General features: G+C 66.7%; 6 non-coding genes across 6 annotated transcripts; all 6 read left to right on the top strand.

The window, feature by feature from the left end:
- Window positions 1-680: 680 nt before the first annotated feature.
- TRNAD-GUC (transfer RNA aspartic acid (anticodon GUC)) lies at window positions 681-752 on the top strand. Its single transcript has one exon. It is a non-coding gene; the product is annotated as a tRNA-Asp (tRNA).
- A 772-nt stretch (window positions 753-1,524) lies between these two features.
- On the top strand, window positions 1,525-1,596 carry TRNAG-UCC (transfer RNA glycine (anticodon UCC)). Its single transcript has one exon. It is a non-coding gene; the product is annotated as a tRNA-Gly (tRNA).
- A 257-nt stretch (window positions 1,597-1,853) lies between these two features.
- Window positions 1,854-1,925, top strand: TRNAE-CUC (transfer RNA glutamic acid (anticodon CUC)). Its single transcript has one exon. It is a non-coding gene; the product is annotated as a tRNA-Glu (tRNA).
- Window positions 1,926-7,100: 5,175 nt separating this feature from the next.
- Window positions 7,101-7,172, top strand: TRNAD-GUC (transfer RNA aspartic acid (anticodon GUC)). Its single transcript has one exon. It is a non-coding gene; the product is annotated as a tRNA-Asp (tRNA).
- Window positions 7,173-7,950: 778 nt separating this feature from the next.
- TRNAG-UCC (transfer RNA glycine (anticodon UCC)) lies at window positions 7,951-8,022 on the top strand. Its single transcript has one exon. It is a non-coding gene; the product is annotated as a tRNA-Gly (tRNA).
- A 257-nt stretch (window positions 8,023-8,279) lies between these two features.
- TRNAE-CUC (transfer RNA glutamic acid (anticodon CUC)) lies at window positions 8,280-8,351 on the top strand. Its single transcript has one exon. It is a non-coding gene; the product is annotated as a tRNA-Glu (tRNA).
- The last annotated feature ends 3,700 nt before the right edge of the window (window positions 8,352-12,051 follow it).

Here is a 12,051-nt window from a genome sequence, read left to right as displayed (position 1 = left end):
TTAGACCGCTCGGCCATCCTGACGGCTCGCCCCAAGCGCCCACGGCCGCCTGGCTCGGCCAGGGGGCCCACACGGGTGCCGCTCCTGGGCGGCCCGAGTGGCGGCACCAAGGAAGCTGGGCTGGGGCGCCAGCACTGGAGCTGAGCCAGAACGTGGCCAGCGGAGCAGGCGACGTGCTTGAGCCCGGGCCCAGCGCCTCCAGGTGCGCTGCCTTTGGGTTGACGGGCTGCTGGGGCCCGCCCCCGACGCCGCATCCTGCACCGAGGCACTCTCCTCGCTCAGCTGGGCTTGCGCTCCAAACTGGTCCTCCTCCTCTGGCTGCCACCTGTGGCCTGCGCGCGGGAGTGGGGGCCGCCGGGCCTCTCTGCCGGAGCGACGGGCGGGCGGGCGCGCGCGCTGGCACTGGCGCTCGCCCTGGAGGCCCCAGGCAGCGGGTTGAGGCGGGCGCCAGTCGGCACGAGAGGCTGTGTCTCGCGGCGAGCGTCGCAAGCGGGTCGGGCTGGTGCGGGGCGAGGTGCGGGTTGAGGACTCTGCGCGGCGAGCCAGTGGGCCAAGGGAGAGGAGCAGTGTTGGGCGTGGGGGCGCAGCGACGGCGTCTGGGTGGGCGTCGGCGGTGGCGGTGGCGGTGGCGGTGGCGGTGGCGGCCGGAGAGAGGTCTGGCACCCAGACGGCAGCCGCCGTCCTCGTTAGTATAGTGGTGAGTATCCCCGCCTGTCACGCGGGAGACCGGGGTTCGATTCCCCGACGGGGAGGCACAGTCCCTTTTTTTGGGACTCTGCCACGGCCACCCACCAGCCCACCCGGTCCCCGCTCTCAGGCAGGCCCAGTGGCCGGCGCCCGCCAGCCGTTCTTGCCAAGCCGCCCGCCTGGCCTGCCCACCCTCCGGCCGCAGCTCCCCTGCCCTTCTTCCTGGTGCCCAGTCGCGCGCCCGCCCGCCACAGCAGCCTTCTTTCTCTGGCGTCCGAAGCGCCTGGCCAGCGGCCCGTCCCAAAGCTGTGTCTGCCTCCATCCGGCTCAGGCTGGCCGCGGGCCTCGCAGGGAGTCCCACACGCAGGTGCCAGGGCAGGTAGGGGGATCCCCCTGGTGGGCATCACCCTCCTGCTGCTCCTGAGTGCCGCCTGTGCCCTGGCTGAGGCCCGCGGAACTGGCGCGAGCCGACGCCGAAGGCAGGGAGGGCCTTGGAGAAACCCGGCGCTCCAAGTCGGGGTGTCGGGCGCCTCGGGTGCGGGGGTGCGCGGGGCTGCGGCGTCGCGGCAGCGAGAGCCCGGTCGGGCGCCCCCAGCGGCCGCGGCCGGGGCCGGGGCCGGGGCCGGGCGCGCGCTAGGTCCGCGAGAGCGAGCAGCGGGGCTTGGCTGGCCCGAGCGGCCGCTGCGGGTGGCACGGCGCCTGGCGTCCAGGAAGGACAGGGCTGCGCCGGGCGGCGACTGCCGAGGCGCGAGCGGCGGTAGCGACGGCGGTAGTAGCAGCTGCCGCTGGCGGCGGGGAGCCTGCTGGCCGTGGTGTTGGTGGAGCCCGGGCTGTGCCGCGTTGGTGGTATAGTGGTGAGCATAGCTGCCTTCCAAGCAGTTGACCCGGGTTCGATTCCCGGCCAACGCAGTAGGTCGACCTTTTGCGGGGAAGCCCAGGGGCCTCCGTGCCAGGTGTGAGTGCGTTGCGTGTGGGAGCAGCTTGGGTCTGTGGCTCTGCCCGCGCCAGTTGCGTGGGAAGGCGGCGGGCGCGCAGTGTTTTGGGGGAGCTGCCTCCAAGTCGGAGAGGGCACCGTGCTCTCGTGGCGGGGAGGCCGCTGGCCAGGGCGCCCATGGGTGCGCGGGCTCCGAGTGCAGGTGGCATGGACGGGACAGGCGCTCCCACGTTCCCTGGTGGTCTAGTGGTTAGGATTCGGCGCTCTCACCGCCGCGGCCCGGGTTCGATTCCCGGTCAGGGAAGCTTTTCTTCTGCCTGGCGCTGCCCCCACACACACTTGCCACTCGCTCAACCTACCACTCTTTTACTCTCGCCAACGCTGGCTACCTTGAGCCACTTCACGGGCCCTGCCGCCGGCAAGGCCACGCACGTGCGCACCTGCTACGGTCCCCGGCCCCGGTGCCTATGCTCTCAGGATCTGCCCGCTCAGCCCTCAACACCACGCGCCAGGCTGACCTCCCTGCGCGTTCCCTCGACGATCACTGCCAGCGCTTGCGCCAGCAGGACAACGCTAGCGAGGGAGAAAGATTCAGGAGCCCAAGGTGGCCCACCTGGGACGCGTGGACGCCGCCAGTTGGGAGGAAGGATGGTGGAAGGCTGGGGAGGGTGTGAGTGAGTGAGTGAGTGAGTGAGTGAGTGAGTGAGTTAGCTTTTGAGCGCTTGGGGGTGTGGGTGGGGAAGTGTTGGCTGCTGCGGTGGCAGCGGTGGTGGTGGTGGTGGTGGTGGTGGTGGTGGTGGTGGTGGTGGTGGTGGTGGTGGTGGTGGTGGTGGTGGTGGTGGCGGGAGGTTTTGGGATTTGGGGACAAAAGAAGGATGATGGGGAATTTGATCCGTGAGTGGCAGACAGGGTGTATGTAGGTCGCGATTGTGGGGCGTGCAAGGAGAGGAAGCAGGTGTCTGGGGACACTGGTCTACAGGTGGCTTGGGGAGGGGTGTCAGGGAGCCGGGGACTGTTGGGTGGGAGAGGGTGCCAGCACTCACCTTTCCTCATCATTCTCACCACATCCCCTGAGCACTGCCCACACAGCTGTCCACCTAGAGAGAACGTTGCCCAGAGCACCCTTCTTGCCCTCCTCCAGACTGTCCCTCGGCCTTACTCAGCGGAAGGACGACGTGTTTCTCCCATTCCTGTCTAACTGGGGATCCTGGCACGAGTCCGAACACACTGCCACCGTGCGGTCCCAACGCCTGTAGCCAGCTCTGTAGAGACAGTCTCATGGTTGCTCCAAGGTGGTTTCCTTTGGCAATCCCATTTCCCGAAGGGGGTTGGGGCCGTGATGGGGCGGAGGGGGCTGAGGGGGGGGAAGGGTTTAGGGGGGGTTGGGGCGGCGATCTCACCCACAGACCTACCTCTGTGTCTCTGTTGTCCCATCTGTGTCTACTTGTGTGAAAATACACCTGAGGTCCAAGGGATCCCTACAGCCTTTTGCGAGTGCAGAACCCTGCGGTCTGACAGACAGGGTAGCATGCTGGGGCAAGCTTCACAGCGGGCAAAGCTCCTGCCGAACCACGCGTTTCCTGCTGCCTGACTGGCTCATTGACGTCACACACGTCTCCAAAGTGCATCCTCCCCTGAGGGTGGGCATGGGGATCAGAGCCCAGGGCACCGGGGCTTTGCATGGCCATTCCCCGGGTTCAGAGACAGAGGTTTTGGAAGGCCAGTGCGGTGGAGTGGATTCTGAGAGCCCGCGGCCCCTGGAATGGGAGAGCGGCCCTGCACCTCACGGGGTTTCCTGGGCAGGAGGGCTCTCTCGGGAGGCGGGCAGGGCTCAGATCCTGAGAAGCACACACACACACACACACACACACACACACACACATTGAAGGGCGTGCAGACTCGCCTTGGGGTGCGGGCGGCCTGGTGGCGGTGGGGCACACAAGCGCACCATCTGCCCTGCAGTCAGTGCCCTCCATCGTCTTGGTGGGACCAGAGGGTGCCAGTGGGTGGGGGTGCTGTTCTGTCGTGCTCTTGGCTTGTGCCATGGGCTTGTGACAAGGGCCAGGAGGGCAAGGGTGCTGGTTGAGTGCTGGGGGGTGGGGAGTGGGGTGAGAGAAGGAGACCAGGGAGGCACAGCAGCCGCGAAGACAGCAAGGGCTAACAGAATTGTTCTTGCGCACCACTGGCACACTGGCTCTGTGGAGGCCGTGGGTTCATCGGGGCACGGTGGGGTAGGGGTGGGGAGGATTGCAGAGAGGGTGTCGGAGGGGTGGGGGCGAGGAGAGCATCTAGAAACGCATGGGTGGCCGGGCTCGGTATTTATTTGAGAGAGGTGCGAGTTAGCCGGTCACAGGCTGCAAAGTAGATAGCAAACCTGTCGGCTTAAGGTGGGCCCTCAAGACTAAGCCTCGAGAAAGGACCACAGCCCGGTCGTGTCTCTCCTGTGCCTTTCTGTCCCACTCCCCAGTCCCACATACTCTCTGGTACCTCTCAAACAGCCCCAAATCCCCCCCACCCCGCACCCCCACCGCCGCCCTACTTAGACTACTCCCACCACTACCAACCCCAGTCAAGCTGGCAACCAGGGCGTGTCACTGGGCAAGTAGCTCAGGTGAACCAGTGGGGGGCAGATGGAGGGCAAGGGAGCCCAAGGGGCATCAAGAATGAGAGTGAGATTCAGTGAGCTAGAGAGGCGCGGGAGCAAAGGCAGAAACAGTGGCGGAGATTGATGGGATGGGAAGGGAAGGGAAGGGGAGGAGAGGGGAGGGGAGGGGAGGGGAGGGCAGGGGAGGGAGAAAATATGAGGAAAGGGCAGGCAAGGGGTAGCACACACTCAACTGGCTGGAGTAGCGTGTGAGGCGGGTGCTTGGGATGGATGGGCGTCGGGCGTGGGGGCGGGTGGGCCTTGGGCAGACTCCGTGCAGGTTGAAATAGCCTCCCCCACCCCTCTCCTCCTTCAGCCCTCCACTCACGTGTGAACAAATGACCCCACAGACCGTCCACCCAAAGTCAGGCGAGGGGACCCAGGCACTATGGCAATGGGCAGATTGAAGAAGAGGTGGTGGCTAGGTGTGGCAGAGTGCCTCTGCAATAGGGACTGTCCTTGGTCTGTGGTGGGAGAGGGACCGTGATCAGCATGTAGCCCAAAGGACCGAATCTCTCTGTGGAGTTTGAGTGCGTGCGTGGGCCTTCCTGGGAAGGATGGGGTCGTTTTTTGCAGTGTGAGCAGGATTGCGCCGCGGAGATGGGAAGGGTGTCGAGCCCTGAAGGGCCGCTGCTTCAGAGTGTTTTAGCATGCTGTCTGGGACTGAAGGGAAACGTGAGGTGAAGGTTGTGTGGGATCCTGAAGACCAGAAAGGAAACGGGGAGGCTGGGCAGAAAGAAGGGTGGTTGGAGGTGGGGCGCGGCAGGGATGGCGGCGGGTGGAGCGTGCTGGCGAGGGGTGCGCTGGTAGGGCCTTTGGGTCCTTGGTCTCTGCAGAGGCGGGCGTCGTGGGCAGCGGGCAGCGGGCAGCGGGCAGCGGCAGCCAAGAGAAGGGGGTAAGCGAGACTGGGTGTGGGCTTGTCAGAGCTGAGCAGAGCTGAGGTCAGAGCAGCCCTCCGTGAGCCTTTGATGTGGCAGGACCAAAAGGGGACCGTGGGCTGCATGGGCCGGGAATCGAACCCGGGCCTCCCGCGTGGCAGGCGAGAATTCTACCACTGAACCACCCATGCGCTGCTACCTCCTCGACAGTCTGCCAGCTGCAGCCTGTGGGCCTGCCTCCTCCCGGCCGCCCCGCTGCCACTGGTGGAGGAGCGCCAGACACTGCTCACTGCCCGACTGGCCTACCGGGCGAGTTCTTGGGCGCGGGTGCGAGTGGTGGTGGGAGCGGGAGCGGAGCTGGCAGTGGGAGGGAGAGTGGGCGCGACATGGCGTGGGGACGTGGCGTTGGGACCCCCACTCCCCTTGAGTAGCAGTGCAGGCGACAGCCAGTGGTGCGCCGGGGTACAGGCGGCCCTGGAGCTTGGAGCCCAGGCATGCGCAGGGTCCCGACCTAGCGAGACCGAAGGGCAGTCTTGTGGCAGGCAGACGTTGGGAGGACGCCCAGAGTCGCAAGAAGACGGGTCCCGTGCGCGCGCGCTGCCGCTCGCCGGCTCGCTGGCGGAGCCCAAGCAGCGCGGCCAAGGTTCCCGCGGCGGTCCCAGCAGTGACCCCCCCGCCCCCAACAGCGACCGACCCACTTCGCTGGGGGCCGGGAGGGGGAGGGAACGGGTGGTGGCCGCGCCGATGCCCCTGTGCCCGTCGCTTCCCGAGGCGGCACGTCGGCAGAAGAAAGGCCCCAGCCCGCGCGTGAGCCGGGCGAGTGAGGTCCGGCCCACGCGCGCACTGGGGCTGTGCGATCCCGTGGGATCGGGTGGCGAGCGCTGCGGGGCCGAGCGCTCTGCGTGGACCCTTGCTAAGGATCCCCGGCTGAGGCTCCCCGGCTGAAGGTGGCGTGTGGCGCCCGCGGGGGTGGGGGTGGGGCTGGGGTCCTGGAGGGGCCTGTGGTTGTCCAAGCCAGAGGATTGAAGGTGTGCGGGAGCTGCAGTAGGAGCACATCTGTCAGCGCTGTGCAGATGGGGCGGCGAGACCCGCCCGTGGCCGGCGCTGGCGGCTGGAGAGGCGCAAGGAGCGCCAGTGGCCTGCCGGCCCGGAGAGGGGTGTGTGTGCGGCGGGTGGGTCCAGGCTGTTTGTTGTTGCCAAAAAGGCTGCTGTGTCAGGAGTGGGATTCGAACCCACGCCTCCAGGGGAGACTGCGACCTGAACGCAGCGCCTTAGACCGCTCGGCCATCCTGACGGCTCGCCCCAAGCGCCCACGGCCGCCTGGCTCGGCCAGGGGGCCCACACGGGTGCCGCTCCTGGGCGGCCCGAGTGGCGGCACCAAGGAAGCTGGGCTGGGGCGCCAGCACTGGAGCTGAGCCAGAACGTGGCCAGCGGAGCAGGCGACGTGCTTGAGCCCGGGCCCAGCGCCTCCAGGTGCGCTGCCTTTGGGTTGACGGGCTGCTGGGGCCCGCCCCCGACGCCGCATCCTGCACCGAGGCACTCTCCTCGCTCAGCTGGGCTTGCGCTCCAAACTGGTCCTCCTCCTCTGGCTGCCACCTGTGGCCTGCGCGCGGGAGTGGGGGCCGCCGGGCCTCTCTGCCGGAGCGACGGGCGGGCGGGCGCGCGCGCTGGCACTGGCGCTCGCCCTGGAGGCCCCAGGCAGCGGGTTGAGGCGGGCGCCAGTCGGCACGAGAGGCTGTGTCTCGCGGCGAGCGTCGCAAGCGGGTCGGGCTGGTGCGGGGCGAGGTGCGGGTTGAGGACTCTGCGCGGCGAGCCAGTGGGCCAAGGGAGAGGAGCAGTGTTGGGCGTGGGGGCGCAGCGACGGCGTCTGGGTGGGCGTCGGCGGTGGCGGTGGCGGTGGCGGTGGCGGTGGCGGTGGCGGCCGGAGAGAGGTCTGGCACCCAGACGGCAGCCGCCGTCCTCGTTAGTATAGTGGTGAGTATCCCCGCCTGTCACGCGGGAGACCGGGGTTCGATTCCCCGACGGGGAGGCACAGTCCCTTTTTTTGGGACTCTGCCACGGCCACCCACCAGCCCACCCGGTCCCCGCTCTCAGGCAGGCCCAGTGGCCGGCGCCCGCCAGCCGTTCTTGCCAAGCCGCCCGCCTGGCCTGCCCACCCTCCGGCCGCAGCTCCCCTGCCCTTCTTCCTGGTGCCCAGTCGCGCGCCCGCCCGCCACAGCAGCCTTCTTTCTCTGGCGTCCGAAGCGCCTGGCCAGCGGCCCGTCCCAAAGCTGTGTCTGCCTCCATCCGGCTCAGGCTGGCCGCGGGCCTCGCAGGGAGTCCCACACGCAGGTGCCAGGGCAGGTAGGGGGATCCCCCTGGTGGGCATCACCCTCCTGCTGCTCCTGAGTGCCGCCTGTGCCCTGGCTGAGGCCCGCGGAACTGGCGCGAGCCGACGCCGAAGGCAGGGAGGGCCTTGGAGAAACCCGGCGCTCCAAGTCGGGGTGTCGGGCGCCTCGGGTGCGGGGGTGCGCGGGGCTGCGGCGTCGGGGCAGCGAGAGCCCGGTCGGGCGCCCCCAGCGGCCGCGGCCGGGGCCGGGGCCGGGGCCGGGGCCGGGCGCGCGCTAGGTCCGCGAGAGCGAGCAGCGGGGCTTGGCTGGCCCGAGCGGCCGCTGCGGGTGGCACGGCGCCTGGCGTCCAGGAAGGACAGGGCTGCGCCGGGCGGCGGCTGCCGAGGCGCGAGCGGCGGTAGCGACGGCGGTAGTAGCAGCTGCCGCTGGCGGCGGGGAGCCTGCTGGCCGTGGTGTTGGTGGAGCCCGGGCTGTGCCGCGTTGGTGGTATAGTGGTGAGCATAGCTGCCTTCCAAGCAGTTGACCCGGGTTCGATTCCCGGCCAACGCAGTAGGTCGACCTTTTGCGGGGAAGCCCAGGGGCCTCCGTGCCAGGTGTGAGTGCGTTGCATGTGGGAGCAGCTTGGGTCTGTGGCTTTGCCCGCGCCAGTTGCGTGGGAAGGCGGCGGGCGCGCAGTGTTTTGGGGGAGCTGCCTCCAAGTCGGAGAGGGCACCGTGCTCTCGTGGCGGGGAGGCCGCTGGCCAGGGCGCCCATGGGTGCGCGGGCTCCGAGTGCAGGTGGCATGGACGGGACAGGCGCTCCCACGCTCCCTGGTGGTCTAGTGGTTAGGATTCGGCGCTCTCACCGCCGCGGCCCGGGTTCGATTCCCGGTCAGGGAAGCTTTTCTTCTGCCTGGCGCTGCCCCCACACACACTTGCCACTCGCTCAACCTACCACTCTTTTACTCTCGCCAACGCTGGCTACCTTGAGCCACTTCACGGGCCCTGCCGCCGGCAAGGCCACGCACGTGCGCACCTGCTACGGTCCCCGGCCCCGGTGCCTATGCTCTCAGGATCTGCCCGCTCAGCCCTCAACACCACGCGCCAGGCTGACCTCCCTGCGCGTTCCCTCGACGATCACTGCCAGCGCTTGCGCCAGCAGGACAACGCTAGCGAGGGAGAAAGATTCAGGAGCCCAAGGTGGCCCACCTGGGACGCGTGGACGCCGCCAGTTGGGAGGAAGGATGGTGGAAGGCTGGGGAGGGTGTGAGTGAGTGAGTGAGTGAGTGAGTGAGTTAGCTTTTGAGCGCTTGGGGGTGTGGGTGGGGAAGTGTTGGCTGCTGCGGTGGCAGCGGTGGTGGTGGTGGTGGTGGTGGTGGTGGTGGTGGTGGTGGTGGTGGTGGTGGTGGTGGTGGTGGTGGTGGTGGTGGCGGGAGGTTTTGGGATTTGGGGACAAAAGAAGGATGATGGGGAATTTGATCCGTGAGTGGCAGACAGGGTGTATGTAGGTCGCGATTGTGGGGCGTGCAAGGAGAGGAAGCAGGTGTCTGGGGACACTGGTCTACAGGTGGCTTGGGGAGGGGTGTCAGGGAGCCGGGGACTGTTGGGTGGGAGAGGGTGCCAGCACTCACCTTTCCTCATCATTCTCACCACATCCCCTGAGCACTGCCCACACAGCTGTCCACCTAGAGAGAACGTTGCCCAGAGCACCCTTCTTGCCCTCCTCCAGACTGTCCCTCGGCCTTACTCAGCGGAAGGACGACGTGTTTCTCCCATTCCTGTCTAACTGGGGATCCTGGCACGAGTCCGAACACACTGCCACCGTGCGGTCCCAACGCCTGTAGCCAGCTCTGTAGAGACAGTCTCATGGTTGCTCCAAGGTGGTTTCCTTTGGCAATCCCATTTCCCGAAGGGGGTTGGGGCCGTGATGGGGCGGAGGGGGCTGAGGGGGGGGAAGGGTTTAGGGGGGGTTGGGGCGGCGATCTCACCCACAGACCTACCTCTGTGTCTCTGTTGTCCCATCTGTGTCTACTTGTGTGAAAATACACCTGAGGTCCAAGGGATCCCTACAGCCTTTTGCGAGTGCAGAACCCTGCGGTCTGACAGACAGGGTAGCATGCTGGGGCAAGCTTCACAGCGGGCAAAGCTCCTGCCGAACCACGCGTTTCCTGCTGCCTGACTGGCTCATTGACGTCACACACGTCTCCAAAGTGCATCCTCCCCTGAGGGTGGGCATGGGGATCAGAGCCCAGGGCACCGGGGCTTTGCATGGCCATTCCCCGGGTTCAGAGACAGAGGTTTTGGAAGGCCAGTGCGGTGGAGTGGATTCTGAGAGCCCGCGGCCCCTGGAATGGGAGAGCGGCCCTGCACCTCACGGGGTTTCCTGGGCAGGAGGGCTCTCTCGGGAGGCGGGCAGGGCTCAGATCCTGAGAAGCACACACACACACACACACACACACACACACACACATTGAAGGGCGTGCAGACTCGCCTTGGGGTGCGGGCGGCCTGGTGGCGGTGGGGCACACAAGCGCACCATCTGCCCTGCAGTCAGTGCCCTCCATCGTCTTGGTGGGACCAGAGGGTGCCAGTGGGTGGGGGTGCTGTTCTGTCGTGCTCTTGGCTTGTGCCATGGGCTTGTGACAAGGGCCAGGAGGGCAAGGGTGCTGGTTGAGTGCTGGGGGGTGGGGAGTGGGGTGAGAGAAGGAGACCAGGGAGGCACAGCAGCCGCGAAGACAGCAAGGGCTAACAGAATTGTTCTTGCGCACCACTGGCACACTGGCTCTGTGGAGGCCGTGGGTTCATCGGGGCACGGTGGGGTAGGGGTGGGGAGGATTGCAGAGAGGGTGTCGGAGGGGTGGGGGCGAGGAGAGCATCTAGAAACGCATGGGTGGCCGGGCTCGGTATTTATTTGAGAGAGGTGCGAGTTAGCCGGTCACAGGCTGCAAAGTAGATGGCAAACCTGTCGGCTTAAGGTGGGCCCTCAAGACTAAGCCTCGAGAAAGGACCACAGCCCGGTCGTGTCTCTCCTGTGCCTTTCTGTCCCACTCCCCAGTCCCACATACTCTCTGGTACCTCTCAAACAGCCCCAAATCCCCCCCACCCCGCACCCCCACCGCCGCCCTACTTAGACTACTCCCACCACTACCAACCCCAGTCAAGCTGGCAACCAGGGCGTGTCACTGGGCAAGTAGCTCAGGTGAACCAGTGGGGGGCAGATGGAGGGCAAGGGAGCCCAAGGGGCATCAAGAATGAGAGTGAGATTCAGTGAGCTAGAGAGGCGCGGGAGCAAAGGCAGAAACAGTGGCGGAGATTGATGGGATGGGAAGGGAAGGGAAGGGGAGGAGAGGGGAGGGAAGGGGAGGGGAGGGCAGGGGAGGGAGAAAATATGAGGAAAGGGCAGGCAAGGGGTAGCACACACTCAACTGGCTGGAGTAGCGTGTGAGGCGGGTGCTTGGGATGGATGGGCGTCGGGCGTGGGGGCGGGTGGGCCTTGGGCAGACTCCGTGCAGGTTGAAATAGCCTCCCCCACCCCTCTCCTCCTTCAGCCCTCCACTCACGTGTGAACAAATGACCCCACAGACCGTCCACCCAAAGTCAGGCGAGGGGACCCAGGCACTATGGCAATGGGCAGATTGAAGAAGAGGTGGTGGCTAGGTGTGGCAGAGTGCCTCTGCAATAGGGACTGTCCTTGGTCTGTGGTGGGAGAGGGACCGTGATCAGCATGTAGCCCAAAGGACCGAATCTCTCTGTGGAGTTTGAGTGCGTGCGTGGGCCTTCCTGGGAAGGATGGGGTCGTTTTTTGCAGTGTGAGCAGGATTGCGCCGCGGAGATGGGAAGGGTGTCGAGCCCTGAAGGGCCGCTGCTTCAGAGTGTTTTAGCATGCTGTCTGGGACTGAAGGGAAACGTGAGGTGAAGGTTGTGTGGGATCCTGAAGACCAGAAAGGAAACGGGGAGGCTGGGCAGAAAGAAGGGTGGTTGGAGGTGGGGCGCGGCAGGGATGGCGGCGGGTGGAGCGTGCTGGCGAGGGGTGCGCTGGTAGGGCCTTTGGGTCCTTGGTCTCTGCAGAGGCGGGCGTCGTGGGCAGCGGGCAGCGGGCAGCGGCAGCCAAGAGAAGGGGGTAAGCGAGACTGGGTGTGGGCTTGTCAGAGCTGAGCAGAGCTGAGGTCAGAGCAGCCCTCCGTGAGCCTTTGATGTGGCAGGACCAAAAGGGGACCGTGGGCTGCATGGGCCGGGAATCGAACCCGGGCCTCCCGCGTGGCAGGCGAGAATTCTACCACTGAACCACCCATGCGCTGCTACCTCCTCGACAGTCTGCCAGCTGCAGCCTGTGGGCCTGCCTCCTCCCGGCCGCCCCGCTGCCACTGGTGGAGGAGCGCCAGACACTGCTCACTGCCCGACTGGCCTACCGGGCGAGTTCTTGGGCGCGGGTGCGAGTGGTGGTGGGAGCGGGAGCGGAGCTGGCAGTGGGAGGGAGAGTGGGCGCGACATGGCGTGGGGACGTGGCGTTGGGACCCCCACTCCCCTTGAGTAGCAGTGCAGGCGACAGCCAGTGGTGCGCCGGGGTACAGGCGGCCCTGGAGCTTGGAGCCCAGGCATG

Source organism: Tenrec ecaudatus, chromosome 1, assembly GCF_050624435.1.
Source record: "Tenrec ecaudatus isolate mTenEca1 chromosome 1, mTenEca1.hap1, whole genome shotgun sequence".
NCBI classification, from domain to species: Eukaryota; Metazoa; Chordata; class Mammalia; order Afrosoricida; family Tenrecidae; genus Tenrec; species Tenrec ecaudatus.
Note: the sequence above shows the minus strand (reverse complement) of the source record. Positions and strands in the feature narration are given on the sequence as shown.